This window comes from Oryx dammah, unplaced genomic scaffold, assembly GCF_014754425.2.
Source record: "Oryx dammah isolate SB20612 unplaced genomic scaffold, SCBI_Odam_1.1 HiC_scaffold_2, whole genome shotgun sequence".
NCBI lineage: Eukaryota > Metazoa > Chordata > Mammalia > Artiodactyla > Bovidae > Oryx > Oryx dammah.
In genome coordinates, this window is record NW_024070186.1 from 119,326,707 (window position 1) to 119,345,669 (window position 18,963).

Genomic DNA, 18,963 nt, shown 5'->3' on the forward strand with positions numbered 1-18,963 from the left:
TCCTTTTTTTTTAAAATTATTAATTGGAGGACCCCAATTATAGTATTGTGTTGGTTTTGGCCATACAAGAACATGAATTAGCCATTAAGTATGCATATATTCCCTCCTTCTTGAACCTCCCTCAACCTCCCAACTCATCCCACCCCTCTAGACTGTCACAGAGACCTCCTATCTTTTTATTGGAAGGAAACTTTCCCCAAAGTCACTGGAGTCCTGTTCCAGTCTCACTGGCTTTACATACTCTTGCCTAAACCAACACTGGAAAAATGACTTAATTATCATGATTTGCTCTCAGATGAATCAATACTCACCCTGCAAAGTAACAGAGGGGTCATTTTCCAGGAACACATAGGGTGAAAACATGAACCGTTTCAGTGTTCCGTCAGCAAAGAAAAGAAAAACCAGGGAACAAATATTGGGTGAGCAGCCAATGGGGTCTCTATTTGCCAGGAGACTGTTTTCTATTTAAGTACATTATCACTGTTAAGACAGCAATAAATAGCTAGGAAAATCTTTATGAAAAAATACCTAAAAGAATTGAAAGATAGAGGTGGTTTAATTATTTTTAAAATTTACAATTGCTGATTTTGAGACTTCTAATTCCACCCCACCCCTCCTTCAAATCTCTCTTCATTTTCTTCTCCTTAGTTGAGTTTATTTAATTGAGTCAAAGTTCTTGATTCCTTTGTACTGCTTAACCATCTTACCAATACTATCCTAAGTGAAAACTATGTAGCCTTACTTCCCGCTAATCTCTTCTCTGTAATCATACACTGACTAAGACATTTCAATCGACCAATCAATTTAAGTACTAGTCATGCATAAACTATGGATTCTTTCTATATTATAATCCAGCAATATGTATGGGCTTTGATATGTGTTGATTATTCTCTAAATAAAAAAAATTTAAATTACTGAATTATTTACTAACACTTCTGAATAATTAAACCCCACATTCAAATATTATTAATATAACTCATAGTTTATAGAGCCAGAGAAGGTTAATTGCTTGTTTACTTTACTAAAGTGAACAAACTTAGTACCAGAAAATACCCATGTCAAAGAAAAATCTTTTTATTGAAAATGAATTGTAATGAATTGTAATGAATTATCATGACCCTCTTGATAATTTCAGTTGACAAGTTTGAGTAATATTTCCATGAAATTTACTAGAGAAAACCAAAGTTTCATTAAACTTCTTCATAGATTTTTTTCCCATACCTAATAATAAAGTACCAAACTGAGAGCTCAGATGATAAAGAATCAACTTGCAATACAAGAGACCTGGTTTTGATCCCTGGGTCAGGAAGATCTCCTGGAGAAGGGAATGGCAACCCACTCCATTATTTTTGCCTGGGGAATTCCATGGACAGAGGAGCCTAGCAGGCAAAAATCCATGAGGTTGCAAAGAGTCAGCCATGACTGAGCAATTAACACAACACCATACTTTTCTACCAGGCTTCCTTTAAGATATGAAGCACTATTTAAAAATAGAGATAGAAATAACCTCCCAAGAAAATATCATAAGTCAATTCTAAGGTTTTAAGTGTGACTATATCTCTGGGGAAGAGGATGACTAGGAATGGAAAATACTATATATGAAGGAACGAGCTGCTTTTGACAATTTTCCCCCAAATAATAATTTTACATAGCTTGGGTGATGTAATCATTACATGAAAGACATTTCAAACTTGGAGAGAACTATTGGTCTATTTCTTAAAACTTATATTTAGAAAGATCTGGAATGTAGAGCTTCTGATGGAAGTATGGCTGGGACTTAAAGAAGTTGCTGAGTACCCTTAAGGTCTTTTCATTGACCATACCTCCTGATGGATCACCATTATCCACCCCTTGAGTAAGGGTTTCTCAGCTTGGAAGCTGTCATTTTGCACCAGGTCATTTTCAGTTGTAGGAAGCTCTCATGGTCTTGTAAGGTGTTAAGTTGGACCCCTAGTTCCACACTAGGTGCCAGCTGTGCCCTAACTACCCAGTTGTGACAGCCAACATATCTCCAGACAAATATCCCCATGGGGCAAAATCAAAATTGCCTCCCCGCTTATCTACCCCCTCATCAACTGAGAACCATTTCTCTAAATCAAAAATACCATATTTTCTATGCCACTTGTCGAGTCAAACTCACAGAAACAAAGAATAGAAAAGTGGTTGCCAAGAGGTGAGGGTGGGAGAAATGGGAAGGGGTTGGTAAAATAGTACAAAATGTCAGCTGTAGAATAAGGACTGAGGATCTAATGTATAACCTGGTGACTATAACTGATAACACAGTATCATAATATTGAAATTTTCTAAGAGAGTAGAACATACATGTTCTCAGAAAAAAAAAAAAAAACCAGAAGAGAGTAGGATATTTAAGTGATTATGCTGTGACATCATTATAATTTTCCCCTCCAAAGTTTATATTTATATTTTAGTTAACCTGAAAACAGATGCACTTCTACTTGTTAGGGTTAATTAATTAAAATAATAACTAGTTTAAACTTATTTCCGGCTATCACTTCATTTTTTATGGAAAACCCTGAGGCATATATATTACTACTGATTTAACTACCTATTCCTTTTAAAACTAAAACAAACACCAAATTCTTATATCCTAGTCAAATTGAAAATGGCAATGATTAGGCAATAAAAATAATAAATAGAATCTACAGGCACAAACAATCATACAAGCAAAGACGTTAAATCCCAAACTTCAACTGACCATAGAGTTTTCAGTCAACAATATCATTAGTATCTCAAAAAGAAATTAATATTAACATCACATTTTCTAAATTAGTGCTATTTCCATATGGACATTATATACTACAAATGTACTACAAATCAACCCAGGACAATAATTTACATATTTGATTTTTCCTTTTCTATTTTACTAAATCTTTTGGGACTTAAGATTATAAACATCACTCTCTGTCAGGGAGATGTTTTTTTTTTCCTCCCTACTAGTTTTAATAAGCTTGGAGAGGTTGGCCAGCTATTTTAAGGCCATTTAATGCATCTGAAATCGGGAAGTCACAGCTGCTAGATAAAGCAGAGAAGCCATGAAGAAGAGGCCAGGGAGCCTGAGGTCAGCTTCCTGAGGCTGAAGGAGAGACTGAAAACTGTTCGTGAGAAAACCATGTGATTCCTAGGAGAAATGAGGTGGGAAATTGTGCAAGAGATGGGAGAAGTCAAGAGGCAAGTTACCCTTACCCTGAGGAGTGTTTCTTAAACTTAATGTGCTTTAATCTGAATCGCCTGAGACCAGGTTAAGAGGCAGATTCTGACTCAAAGGCTGGGGTAGGGCTGCATTCCTGAGAATCCCCCACGTGCTGACACTGCTGATTGGTGCACACACACTTTACAGGGCAGGGTTCTAGAACACCCTTCCCCATCCAACGTATATCTGGAAATAAAAGTGTGAACTTTGTTCATCATAAAATCTATGAGATAAACAAGGTAAATGAATTAATTTCCCCAAATATTCAATATGAGAAATGTTTTCCTTATACCTTCTTTAAAGCAGAAAAAAAAAGAGAGAAGTAAACTTCTGCTTTGATATTTAAGTTATTTTTTTATTTTTAAACATATTTTTTATTTATGTTTACAGATATAAAGAATTAGTATGGTTTTGCTTTTCATATCTTTCTAGACCTCAGTCATATCTTCTATGATATGTTACCTTATGGGGTAATGAAAAACTCAAATTTCTAAAATCAACATTATAGTTGAGTATGAGTTGGACAATGAGTTTTAAATCAGTTTTCCAGCTCAATCCTGAGTTTCTATTCATTTGTTATGACTACCCAGGATGTGCTTTATCTTAACCATTTGATTCCTTTTGCACCTATGGGAAAACCAAATGCTGGCTTACTTCCTACTCTCCCTTTCTGAGCCCAAACCAAGACCTGATTATGTGATAGGTTTTGGCATTATGTCAATGTCAAGGTGCACAAGAAAGAGAAGCAGATACAAAATGACAGATAGATGAAGTATCCTTGATGCAAAACATCCGTTGGTGAGGAAGAAGCTGCTAGTAAAAATTAGTATGTTTAGGCACAGAAATCTAAAGGCTGAACACCAAGTCAAAGTAATTATAACCTCTTTGAAAAGAGGATGGTGTAGGAATAAAATAAATAGTTTTCCTACGACAACTGTTTTGAAACAGCACTTTGTATTTTCTACAAGCTATCCTTGGAAACAAAACAGATGTGTTTAGGCATTTTTTGTAGTTTTTTAGGAAGAAGAATTTTCCAAATGTATGAGCCTCTTTTTCTTCTGAAAGAAAGAATGTATGACAGAAAACCACAAAATACTGTAAAGCAATTATCCTTCAATTAAAAAAAGAAAAGGAAAACTTTCTCACACAAAGAATCATCATAAACATTTGGGTCCCAAAATGGCATACACTTTAGTAACCTGTGTCTGATTTCATAACATTAAAGGTATATACAAAGCTTAGAATTTAAAGGCAGCCATATTTTTCCTGGCTTCCCAATTGGTGCTAGTGGTAAAGAACCCACCTGTCTATGCAGGAGATATGAGAGACGGTTCGATCCCTGTTTTGGGAAGATCCCCTGGAGGAAGGCATGGCAACCCACTCCAGTATTCTTTCCTGGAGAATCCCATGGACAAAAGAGCCTGGTGGGCTATAGTTCAAAGGGTCGCAAGGAGTTGGACATGACTGAGCGACTTAGCAAGCATAACATATTTTTTGTAAATAAAATGCCTAATTTTAAACTGACCTAGACAAATTGAAGACATTTTAAGCAAAGGAATGATGGCAACACAGGTTTATAGTCTTGACAAATAGATCTTACCCTACTTGAAATTGTTTCCACAGTTTATTTTAAGGCTACAACTCCAGAGGGGACCATCTCCAAATACACATTTTCCACATCACTTAAAATTTGTGAAGTCTCTTCTCAACTCACTGATTCTGACTACATCACAAAAAAATGTTAGGTATCATGTTTAGATCATCTGCATGATGACAGTAATAGTCAAACCATTTATTTTAGTTCATTCAAGCTATGGATAAATTCAGAAGAGGAAAAAAAAAAAAAACTTCCAAATGCTCGATAGTTCCATTGGACACAAATATTAAGCTGTGTTAGTCCATGTATTGACTACAGTGATAAACATAATTTCTCATCAGAAGTATAGGAGTTCCTGTTCCCAATAATCCTAATCTCTAAGAAAGGCAATGCACAGAATTGTGTTCCTTTCAATAGTTAACCAAACTCACCCCATGTGATGGATAGGAGATCCATCCCAGCTCCCCTTGAATGGTTTTTGAATCCAGTAAATTGACTGAAAAAAAAACACAGGTACACAAACACAGTTAAAAGGAATGAATTCTATTTAACTCTGTCAAACTGATGTTGTGTGTGTTGCTGAAATGACAACATGTTCAAAAAACATGACTCTGCTCATTCTCATTATATGTGTATGATTAATATAAGAAAGGTATTACAAAGAAAAGAAATAATAAGGAAAAGTAAGGAACCAGAAGTTTCTGTCACTTTTTTTTAAACTGTTTATGTTTGTTTATAAATATATTCAATATACTGACAGAATAATTTCAGGTTTAAAGAGGACATTATAAAAATCCAAAGTAGGAACATTAATGCAAATAAGAAATCAAAGTAACTGCAAAGACCATTAAATTTGATAAACTGACATATGATTTCACTATAAATTAGTTAAATATGATTTCATAGTGAAACATGTTTTTTACATATTTGATATGGCATCTTCATACTGTCCCTGGCTAAATATATTATTCTGTAACGTGCATATTTTTAATACTGTATAAATTGTGTACTTATACATAATGAATAAAATGCTTAGCTACCAGTTTGAGGAAAAACCAAAGTAAAATTATGTATTATAATCTCACCTGTGTAAATCTTTACTTATTTAAAGAAAGTATTGTTACCCAAAGGCTTCAATAATTTTGCTCAGAATTTTCTGCTAGTTATTAGGTCTGAGAAATGATAAAATATAACAAGAATGTGACTGCATTTTGAATATGTTAAAAGAGAAAGGCAAATGATTTAAGCCCAGAAAGTATTAATTTGAAGTGAATTAAAATATAAAAAGGTACTTTATTAACAAAGGGCTTATGTTGATTGCCAATCTGTTAAATAGTGGAAACTGTGGTTTTACCACATCCTTCTTCTAAATTAGAAAATAACCCCATGATTGATTAATGGATGATGCAGAAGAAGTTTACATAAAATATAAAGGTATTATTAACATGAACTACAGAAGGTGAATCAATAAATATAATAAGAGAGACTTATTTTGAAGGGTTCCATATAGTCATAAGTCAAAACATAATGTTAATATAGGCAAAGTACATGTCCACATGCTGTCAATAAAGTGTTTCATGATGCATGAGAAGCTCCACTCTTTCTTTAATCGTCCCATTTATTGTCTTACAAAGGAAACACTACACTTATAAAATGTTAAGAAAAAGAATTATATGTGATTGATGTTAGAATTCTGAATTTTTAAGCACTGATTTTAAAAGATATTTGGTTAGATGGAAAATATACAAGATGAGTATAAGAAAAGTTTCTAATAATTAAGTTAAAAAAGATAAAATTCTCAAAGTCAGATTCTCTATTTTGCAAGTAAAAATAAAGAAGCAAAAAAAAAAAAAAAAAAACCTAAAAACTTAATCTATTACACTGGAATTCCTTAATGATTAAACTTTTTTCCCTTCACAATAAGTTAATCCCAGTGAGAAGTAATTATATTTAGGTTGGAGAAGACTCTTGAGAGTCCCTTGGACTGCAAGGAGATCCAACCAGTCCATTCTGAAGGAGATCAGCCCTGGGATTTCTTTGGAGGGAATGATGCTAAAGCTGAAACTCCAGTACTTTGGCCACCTCATGAGAAGAGCTGACTCATTGGAAAAAACTCTGATGCTGGGAGGGATTGGGGGCAGGAGGAGAAGGGGACGACAGAGGATGAGATGGCTGGATGGCATCACTGACTTGATGGACATGAGTCTGAGTGAACTCCGGGAGATGGTGATGGACAGGGAGGCCTGGCGTGGTGCAATTCATGGGGTCACAAAGAGTCAGACACAACTGAGCGACTGAAATGAACCGAACTGAACTGAAAAGGAGAAGAAAGATGTTGCATAGATTGCATAGTGTAATTTCCATAATGAAATTATATCCCCAGATATCAGTTTGGAAATTAACAGTATGCTTAATTATATTGAAATTATCTCTGAAAAATGATTCTTTAAAAACATCTACCAGTTAGTGTTACAGATAATATTTTAGATTGAGCTCAGTTGCTCAGTTGTGTCCAACTCTTCAACTCCATTGACTGTAGCCTGCCAGGCTCCTCTGTCCATGGGATTTCCCAGGTAAGAATACTGGAGTGGTTTGCCATTTCCTTCTCCAGGGGATCTTCCTTACCCAGGGCTCAAACCCATGTCTCTTGTGTCCCCTGCATTGTCAGGCAGATTCTTTACCACAGGTGACACCTGGGAAGCCCAGAGTTTCAGATTAAATCATGTTAAAGAATTTTTACAAATATGAGAATACAGCCTCACCTTTAAAGAATGTTACCAACGTTCATCTGATAAAGACAAACCTACTTCCCTTGTGGTTTCCGTCAGTCATTAGGTGATTTCCTATCAGGTGATTTACACTCAGGGATTTGCATAGTAGAATCGACAGGGCCAGTATTCATAAATCATTGGATCATATTTGTAATGTCTTTAGGGATTTAAATGATTCAAGGTTTTTGTGTGTATGTAATAATTGAATATGTACTAAATGATGAATATATGTCACTCCACATGCTAAGATGAACAGATGATTTAATTTCAATATTAATAACCAGAGGAAAAAAGTGTTTGAGGCAAGGAAAATGAGATTTAGTAAATTTAGTAAATTACTCATTGGAAGGTAGGTTGTTCACTAAAGAACTATATCCTTAAGTTTTCTCTGATGATAATGATGAGGGGGAAAAGACTAGATTAATCACATTAGCATTTGGTTTCTACTTGAAGGAGAAAAGCTAAGCCAAAAAGAATTGTATTGCATTGTCAATTAAAATTAAGTGTGAGAGATTAATTAAATCTATTGCATTCACTCAGAAATTGAATTTTTAGTGCACTCTATTTAACTTGAATGAGGGAACACAAAATTAGAAGCATTACTCATGATTCTGATCCTCTGATCTATTAAACATAATAATGTCTGCACTGGTTATCTCACAATATTGCTATGATGATCAAATAATATAAATTTATTTAAAGCCACCTGAGATCTTAACATGCTATATAGATTCAATGTTCTTGTAAACTTAGAATATTAACTAACAACAGTTCCATTTGTCTTCTGAATTGCATTGAAAATCAACCATCAATATATATAGCCTAATAGAGAAGAAAACTGGCATCAAAATTCTTTTAAAAGCACTTATTTGGTGTTTATAAACTGTCTTTTGTTTATAGATAAACAAGAACAACACAACCTAAGAATTCTAACCGTGTTAAAGTAATGACTGTTAGAGTGAAACTGGCCATGATATAAACCTCCAGTCTGCTGGGATCAGTTGTATAGCAATCTGAGTGTAGCATAATTGAGATAAGAAGAGAAAGTTAATGGAATTTGAAAGTCAACCTGCTGTGAGTAATGTCTCTGGATTCACTGATCCAGAGCATCACTCTAACCTTGCAATACAATGTCTTAATCCTCTCAATGATACAGGCAAGAACATTAGTTACTAATGCTCTCCTCTTGCAAAAATGATGGAGACCTAATTACAGTCTAAGGGGTACTGTTTAAATGCCAGAGCAGATAGAATTGTGATGTACAAATATATTGTAGTCTGAGTTTTAGTAATAATGCATAACATGAAAAGTTTATTTTAATTGCTGAAAATTTTGCATTTACAATTATCAATTTTAACAAAAAAGAGTCCGGTAATTATGTTTAAGGGTAGGTGGGAATATATAGATAGACTAACTCTTTAATGACTGCCTCATGCCAGGTTATATGCCAAAGATACAAATGATCTCTTAGCAGACTTCATATTCTAATAGTTTGATTTCCAAATAGTTTTCATTTGTAATAGAAAATATCTCAGTTCCTTAATTTCAAAATACTTTCTAGTCAAAGAGCTATATAGCATATATGAACTTCTAAAAGTGTTTGAAATTTGACATGTTTTGCAGTGTTCCAATCCATTTAGGTTGAGATATAAATAGAAACCTTTTGGCAAAAAAACACTGTGAGAAGTCTGGTTGGATATTGTTCTCAATGTCTTTCACATGCTTTATTTACTGTCTAGTCTCATTGCTTTTAAATAGAAAAAAAAAAGTGTATAAATAGGTGAAGGGGTTTACAATCATGAAAACAATAAGAGAATCCTTACTCAGTCTCCTTGAACTGACTTTCAGGTGGGCACTAAGGAGAGATTTGCTTTTCAAAGCAATGTGTGCTGTCTGATAGGAATTAGAAGGTATAGAATGAAGCAGCGACAGATTTGATTTTCTTGGGCTCCAAAATCACTCTGGATGGTGACTGCAGCCATGAAATTAAAAGACAGTTGCTCCTTGAAAGGAAAGCTATGACAAACCTAGACAGGGTATTAATAAAAACAGACATCACTTTGCTGACACAGATCCTTATGGTCAAAGCTATGGTTTTTCCAGCAGTCATGTACAGATGTGAGAGTTGTGCCATAAAGAAGGCTGAGTGCTGAAGAACTGATGGTTTCAAATTGCAGTGCTGGAGAAGACTCGAGAGTCTCAAGGACAGCAAGGAGATCAAACCAGTCAGTCCTTAAGGAAATCAACCCTGAGTATTCATCGGAAGGACGGCTGCTGAAGGTGAAGCTCCAGTACTTTGGCCACCTGATGTGAAGAGCCTACACAATGGGAAGGAACGTGATGCTGGGAAAGACTGAGGCGAAACAAGGGGATATGCCGCAGAAGATGAGATGGTTAGATAGCATCACCACTCATTGGACATGAATTTGAGCAAATTCTGGGAGATACTGGAAGACAGAGGAGTCTGGCATGGAGTGCTAGAGTCCATGAGGTCACAGAGTTGGACAGGACTTAGCAACTGAACCACAATGACCAGAATGAAGTAAAGGACTAAGAACAAAGTATAGGTTACAAAATATAGGGTAAACTGGCTCATCCAGAGCCAGATATCCTGGAGTATGAAGTCAAGTGGGCCTTAAAAAGTATTACTATGAACAAAGCTAGTGGAGGTGATAGAATGTCAGCTGAGCAATTTCAAATCATAATAGATGATGCTGTTAAAGTGCTGCGCTCAATATGTCAGCAAATTTGAAAAACTCAGCAGTGGCCACAGGACAGGAAAAGATCAGTTTTCATTCCAATCCCAAAGAAGGGCAATGCCAAAGAATATTCAAACTACTGTGCAATTGCACTCATGTCATAAGCTATCAAGGTTATGTTAAAAATCCTTCAAGCGAGGCTTCAGCAGTACATAAACTGAGAACTTCCAGATATACAAGCTGAGTTTAGAAAAGGCAGAAAAACCAGAGATCAAATTGCCAGCATTCGTTGGGTCACAGAAAAAGGAAGGGAATTCCTGGAAAATATCTACTTCTGCTTCATTGACTACGTTAAAGCTGCTAACTGTGTGGATCACAACAAACTGTGGAAAATTCTTAAAGAGATGGGAATAGCAGACCACCCTACCTGCTTCCTACAAATTTATATGTGAGTCAAGAAGCAACAATTAGAACTGGACATGGAACAACAGACTGGTTCAAAACTAGTAAAGGAGTATGACAAGGCAGTATATTGTCACCTTGTTTGTTTAACTTATTTGCAGAGCACATCTTGGGAAATGCCAGACTGGATGAATTACAGCTGGAATCAAGATTGCTGAGGGAATTGTCAACAGCTTCAGATATGCAGATGTTACTGTAATAGCACAAAGTAAAGAGCAACTAAACAGCCTCATGATGAGGGTGAAAGAGGAGTCAAAAAGCTGGCTTAGAACTCAGTATTTAAAAAACTAAGATCATGGCAAATAGTCTTATCACTTCATGGCAAATAGAAAGGGGAAAATGTGGAAACAGTGATAGTTTTCATTTTCTTGGTCTCCAAAATCACTGTGGATAGTGACTGTAGCCATAAAACCATAAAATTAAAAGACAATTGCTTCTTGGAAGGAAAGCTTTGACAAACCTGGTGTGTGTGGGGGGGGCATATTAAACAGCAGAGACATCACTTTGCTAGCAAAGGTCCATACAGTCAAAGCTGTGATTTTTCCAGTAGTCATGTATGGATCTGAGAGTATGACCATAAAGAAGGCTGAGCACCAAAGAATTGATGCTTTTGGACTATGGTGCTGGAGAAGACTCTTGAGTGTCCCCTGGACAACAAAGAGATCAAACTAGTCAATCCTAAAGGAAATCAACCCTGAATATTCATTGGAAGGACTGATGTTGAAGCTGAAACTCCAATTCTTTGGCCACCTGATGCGAAGAACTGACTCATTGGAAAAGAGCCTGATGCTGGAAAAGATTGAAGGCAAAAGGAGAAGAGGGCGGCAGAGGATAAGATGGTTGGATAGCATCACCAACTCAATGGACATGATACTGAGTAAACTCCAGGAAATAGTGAGCCTGTTGTGATGCAGTCCATAGGGTCGCAGAGTCAGACAGGACTCAGCGACTGAACAACAACAGCAAAACTGGCTTAGATTGGTTGTAAGTGCTTCTGGAAAGAAGAAAACCTTGCTTGCATTCCTTGCATTGATCTTTACTATCACTATTCTTGCCTGATCATGGATTTAGGAGGCTTGCTTCTCCTCTCTCCCCACCCTCTATTATAATGAAGACATAGAATCAAACATCTACTCCTTTGCTCACTGGCATTGTCAATGTCATGAAGAATTTTCTGTGTCAAGAATTTACACCACCTTCCCTTCTTACTACTAAGAATGCATTAACACTTTTTTAAAGGACTCAGCCATTAAAGTACGTTTTTCCAAACAAATGTTTTCAGTAAGGAGAGATGAAAAACTATAGCATAAATTTCTGGAAATTTATTTTTAAAGAATCATTAATACACCAAGATTTTTTCAAGAGCATTTCAAAATTTTGATTCATAGCGGCTATCTGCTCACTTAGAAAGACTGAGTTAAACAAACATTCTCCTCTTACAAATTAAGTGCTGCAAATATACAGACAGTGCAAAATAATTTGCAAAACTAAATATCACAATTTCTTACTGAAGTAGAAGATCCTTTCAATTATTTAAGTGTATTTATATATATACACTTTGCATATATATACACATTGTGGTAATGCTATAGTTGCATTTTATGAAAACATTTAGAAATTTCAAGGTGAACAGTAGGGTTTAAGGGCCAAAGAATTTCAGACTTGTAATAATAGACATATTTTCCTGTAAAACCTTCAGTTATGAGGTACTTTTATAACCAGTTGCAAATAACTAGGAAATCACTACAGTGGAAAACAAACACATCATTGATTACGTCTTTTTACTAAAAAATTACTTTTTCTTTCCTGTTTACAGCATCACTCTAATTGTCTCAGCTACATTTCTTGTACACTATTTATCTCTATTATTTTCATCACTTTCTGTTATGATGAAAAGTATAGCTTTTCTCTAGTTACAGATAGCAGAAATCTATCTGTAACTACTATCTGTAAATCTATCTGTAAATTTAATCTGCTCTTTGGTTATACTTAAATGTCACATATAGAAGAAGTAGAAGTGAAATCGCTCAGTCGTGTCCGACTCTTTGCGACCCCATGGACTGTAGCCTACCAGGCTCCTCCCTCCATGGGATTCTCCAGGCAACAGTACTGGAGTGGGGTGCCATTTCCTTCTCCAGGGGATCTTCCCGACTCAGGGATCGAACCTGGGTCTCCTGCATTCCAGGCAGACGCTTTAACCTCTGAGCCACCAGGGAAGCCCTCACATATAGAAGTAAATGATAAAGGAAGTAATAAATTTTGATCTCAGTGTTGTAATTCTTTATCTATTACTCTGGTCAATCATAACACGGAATCAAGAAATCAAGATTTATTTTCTGACAGGAATCTACCACAGCTCAGCTTTTCGTTTTTACTGTTCACATTTGAGTATGCCATTGAGAAGAAATTTAGAGGTCAGTTTTATTAATAAACTTATCTATTGATATTTCAACATAACTTTTATCCACTAGGATTAACTATTCTTACTTAACAGTTCTGGTGGACTTCCTGTTTATATTTATTTCTACCTAAACATAATATAGCATATTAAAAAGCAGAGACATTACTTTGCCAACAAAAGTCCATCTATTCAAGGCTATGGTTTTTCCAGTGGTCATGTATGGATGTGAGAGTTGGACTGAAAAAGCTGAGCACTGAAGAATTGATGCTTTTGAACTGTGGTATTGGAGAAGACTCTTGACAGTCCCCTTGGACTGCAAGGAGATCCTACCAGTACATTCTAAAGGAGATCAGTCCTGGATGTTCTTTGGAAGGACTGATGCTAAAGCTGAAACTCCAATATTTTGGCCACCTCATGAGAAGAGTTGACTCATTGGAAAAGACTCTGATGCTGGGAGGGATTGGGGGCAGGAGGAGAAGGGGACAACAGAGGATGAGATGGCTAGATGGCATCACCAGCTCGATGGACATGAGTTTGAGTGAACTCTGGGAGTTGGTGATGGACAGGGACGCTTGGCATGCTGCAATTCGTGGGGTCTCAAAGAGTTGGACTCGACTGAGTGACTGAATTGAACTGAACTGAAACATAATCAAAGGGCTTCCCTGATAGCTCAGTTGGTAAAGAATCCACCTGCAATACAGGAGACCCTGGTTCGATTCCTGGGTTGGGAAGATTTGCTGGAGAAGGGAAAGGCTACAAACTCTGGCCTGGAGAATGCATTGGACTGTATCGGTGATAGGGTCATAAGAGAGTCGGATACAACTGAGCGACTTTCACTTTTACTTTCACTTTCAAACATACATCTTTGTAATAGATCATTAGTATTCTATCTCACAGACCAAAAATTATAAAAATGTTTTTAAACTAAAAATGAAGTCAACTATAATCTATTGTGTGCAGATAAAACTTCCTATAATCTTAAATTTTACTGGCATTTTGTGTCATAGAATATTAATTTATGGCAATTTCTCTATTAGGCCTTCCCTAATAGCTCAGAATACAGAAAAGGTCAGTTTTCATTCCAATCCCAAAGAAAGGCAATGCCAAAGAATGCTCAAACTACTGAACAATTGCACTCATGTCACACACTAGTAAAGTAATGCTCAAAATTCTCCAAGCCTGGCTTCAGCAATATGTGAACCATGAACTTCCGGGTGTTCAAGCTGGTTTTAGAAAAGGCAGAGGAACCAGAGATCAAATTGCCAACATCCGCTGGATCATAGAAAAAGCAAGAGAGTGCCAGAAAAACATCTATTTCTGCTTTATTGACTTTTATGCCAAATCCTTTGACTGTGTAGATCACATTAAACTGTGGAAAATTCTTCAAGAGATGGGAATACCAGACCATCTGACGTGTCTCTTGAGAAACCTGTTTGCAGGTCAGGAAGCAACAGTTAGAGCTGGACATGGAACAACAGACAGGTTCCAAATAGGAAAAGGAGCACGTCAAGGCTGTATATGGTCACCCTGCTTATTTAACTTATAGGCAGAGTACATCATGAAAAACGCTGGGCTGGAAGAAGCACAAGCTGGAATCAAGATTGCCGGGAAAAATATCAATAACCTCAGATATGCAGACGACACCACCCTTATAGCAGAAAGTAAAGAGGAATGAAAAAGCCTCTTGATGAAAGTGAAAGAGGAGAGTGAAAATGTTGGTTTAAAGCTCAACATTCAGAAAACAAAGATCATGGCTTCTGGTCCCATCACTTCATGGGAAATAGATGGGAAAAGAGTGAAAACAGTGGCAGACTTTATTTTGGGGGGTGCTCCAAAATCACTGCAGATGGTGATTGCAGCCATGAAATTAAAAGACACTTACTCCTTGGAAGAAAACTTATGACCAACCTAGACAGCATATTCAAAAGCATCTTAATGACTTATTTATGGGATTATAAGCAGATTTATGGACAAGGTTTATGGACAGATTTATGGACAAAGATTTACTATCAACTTTTCTTATTAGTTTTTCTTCTTAAACAATAATTTTTGATTAACTTCTATACAGGCAGGCCCCGATTAAGGAAGAAACTGTAATTAGCTGCCACATCTCAATCTTTGCTGACAGCAGGAAGCGTTTGTTGGAATGAAAACACAGTGTCACAGTAAGATGTCTGTGTTCTCATAACTAGACCAGCTCAAGGAAATAACAGAAATACAGACCAAAGTTCCGCTTGAAACTCAGATACCTTAGTAAATGTTAACTCTATGCTGTTTTTAAAGTGTTAGAATTTTCTTTTTTTTTCTTATTAATCTTTAAAGTCTGAAGGTCACTGTGATTCCAATACTTTTATGGAGAAAACAGCTATTAAAATATCCCTTGGGAATGTGTACTTATAACAAAATAATTATCTCATATAAATGAGTGGGGATATTCTACCATCAGTGAAGTATTACTACATCAACAGCCTCAGCTTTGACAGCAGTCCCTAGAATCACAGTTCTCTTTGTTTCTGTGCATTGTCAACCTATATTATGAATCATTTAGACAAGTGAAATGTGTTTCCTAAAATGTAAGATACTAAAAGTAGAACATTAATGATTATGTAAACATTGTACTTTTGCAACACATTTTAGTTTTTTAAAATGTTCCAGAACTAACAGAAAAAACTTATTTCTAATTTGAAAGGATTTTTAAAACAGATTAAAAAGTTAAAATACATCACTCAGTTTGAAATTATATAAAATCATTAGGGCAAATCTGTGCTCAAACTTTAGTACATATATTTGCCATCACACCACAAATTCAGGCTGTCTTGGTATATATTTTCTTATATCGCTTGATTACTAAACTTTGATTAGTAAATGTAAGCTCTGTTAGTCAGGGTTTGAACAAAGGCTATGAAAATGTAATATAATAAGCATATGGCCTGTAAAACAATTATAATATAGTAGTTATTTTCAACATAAAAATGTGTCTGGAAGTCCCTTGTATATAAGAGTTTAAATTTTAACATAAGGAACATAAAGTATTGTGATGAAACACAATTTCAATTGAGAAACATTCTTTGGATCTTTTTATATCACAAAACTTGTTTTAATTTTAAAAGAAGCCCAATCCAGAACAAATTGTTTAAATTTCTGGAAAAAAAATCAGGATATAACTTTGACATCATCTTCATAGGATTACTAAATCTCAAACTTGTTATCCTACATCATGACTGTTGAATAAACATACATACACATACACACACACACAACTCTTCAAGGTATAAATATGTGTTTCTATAAAAGCCCACAAAGGATCCAGTGAAGCGCCACATACCTATCACTTTAATTCACAACTCTAGGCCTTTATTTTCCATATTAGGAGCATAGTGTCAATGGAAAGCATCAAACGATTAGGTCAGGAAACTAGCGTGATTAGGTCATTGTGCTGGAGATGGTCAGGAATCTTCATTCATCACTGCAGAAGAATGTAGCATTCAGACAGACCTTGGTGTGCTTTTTCTTGGGAGTGTAGTCAGAATATGAATAGAGCCAATAGAAGCTTCTACTTGGGGATGGCCTTTTTCATATTCAATCATGTGCCTTTCCAACACACACACGTATGTATATCGATGTGTTCACACAGAATTTACATTGAACTTAGATATGTGCTTACTGAAATAGCTATTTCTGAATGTTCAGTTTTCTCAGAAGTGCTTTTTACTTGTATATGTATTTAGTATGCATTCATGCAAATTATTTTTAAAGTTTTCTACCTCTATATGGTAAAAAAATAAAATCTGGGTTATAGTCATCCCTAACACATGAAATTAGGCAAGTCATGTAATCTACAACCTTTGTTTTTATTAACTTATTGTTGTTATTTTTAACTTTATTTAAAAACCTTTAAAAAAAAAAAAACTCTTCCCTTTTACTTCCAGGACTCTGTTTTAGGCAGCTAGTTTAAAGATTCATATTGCATTTTAACAACTTTTATACCTATGTTAGAAGTTTATATGTAAGTATTCATTTTGTAGTCATTTGTCCAACTAAGTCGTAAATGAATGCAAAAAACAAACTATTTTGGTATGAAAGATGAGTTAATTTTTCCTTAATTTTTTCTTAATTTTAATGGTTTTTAAATGTATGCCTTTGAATTTAAATATAGAGTTCTAATGTTTTCACTAGGGCCAGGGTTGAAAACCTTAGTTTCCAATGGATCACCTTTGGAAAGAAAAATATAAAGGGATACTAATTTAATATATTTTTAGATTTTTTCTTCTTTAATCGTGTATATATTGTTAAAAGATATTAAAACATTTAGAATTATTTTGGACATCACTTATAAGCAGAAGAAAAATTGTCCTTCTTCAATGTATAAATGTTTAAGGAAAAAAAGCAGTTGTGCCTAAAAAAATAGATAAATCATCATTGTAAGCATAGATTAATCTAACTTGTTCAGTTGGATGAAATACATATATAATTACACTTGGAAATCTTTTTTTTAAAATAGGACTATCAAATCATTATAATTTCACATCAGAAATGTCAAGAACATCATAATAAAATCTCTGAGTTTATCTTTCTTGATTTAATGTAAATGAGTGTTAACTTATTTTTGGTAAACTAGATAGTAAAACTAAACCAAAAGAAAAATATTCTCTTTTATTCTGCCTCTAAAAATATTTTCAAGATTTGGCACTGGCTATAATATTTGATGGAGTTTATATATTTAATGAAAGAATAACAACCCTATTTAACTTCTATTTATAGTTTCTGTTATGATGCCAGTTCTTTTCATTCTGTCAAAATACGAAACATACCATAACTAGCTTTGGCATATTGAAGGGGAAAATAAAAATTTGGATATAACTGTAGCTTTATGTCACTTTTGAATATTATCAGTGATGAAGGGTCCAGTTGGGGAAAATTAACAAGATTAGACAGTGACAGATAAACAAATGATTGCTTTTATTTTTTTATCATCATCAATCTGTAATTCAGGAAAACAGAATTTTACATCATTTTCATTTCAAAAGGTAAATATTCATCCCTAAAATTTTGTGCACAGTGTGGGAGTGGTTCAGTTTTGTAAGAAGACAATACTGCTGGTTACATACATGCACACACACACACACACAGGGCTGCTCATAGACTTCCTCAGAGTGTTGTTCTGTTAACCAGAGGATTATTCAATCTACAAGGAAATAACTGCAAATCAGCTTCCTAGCCTAACTTCTCAGTGTGAAGACTACTACCATATAAAATCAAAAAATGTATCTGTCTAAAATCTATAGAATTGTATTAATTGCTAAATTACATTTGAAAATAGGGGAATGAAGTATATGTTAACTACTAACAAGCTGTTCTCTGTTTCTCTTACTCATCCTGAAGTGGAAAATATCTAAATTTCATATTGATTAGAAACCAACTATCTTTATCACTGGCAAAAAGTAAACTTTAAAGTCTAATTTTTCATCAAAGAAGGGGTGGGGGTTGGGGAATGGGTATTATTATTTCTTTTTTTACAAAATAAGTTTATTGATCTATCTTTAACTATTATTTAAAAGACAATAAATTAACCTCCCCTTAATGACCATATAGAAAATTCAAGATGTAATCATTTTGATATTGATTAGACTTATCAGCAATAAAATAAATCCAGGTTTCTCCCTTTGCTTCAGTCCACATTACATAATCTGTCAAGAATTTTTGTCTTAAAATGAGAGGCAACTCAAGTTTGGAGACTTTGAAGTCACATTTTCTTGATTTGAGAGAGCTCTCCAAAATCATATGTGAACTGTAACATTAAATAGCAGGGAAAGTAGTTGTTG

At 34.9% G+C, this 18,963-nt stretch overlaps 1 non-coding gene across 1 annotated transcript; it reads right to left on the minus strand.

Annotated features, from left to right (window-relative positions):
- Nucleotides 1–12,883: 12,883 nt before the first annotated feature.
- TRNAS-GGA lies at nt 12,884–12,956 on the minus strand. Its single transcript has one exon. It is a non-coding gene; the product is annotated as a tRNA-Ser (tRNA).
- Nucleotides 12,957–18,963: the final 6,007 nt, after the last annotated feature.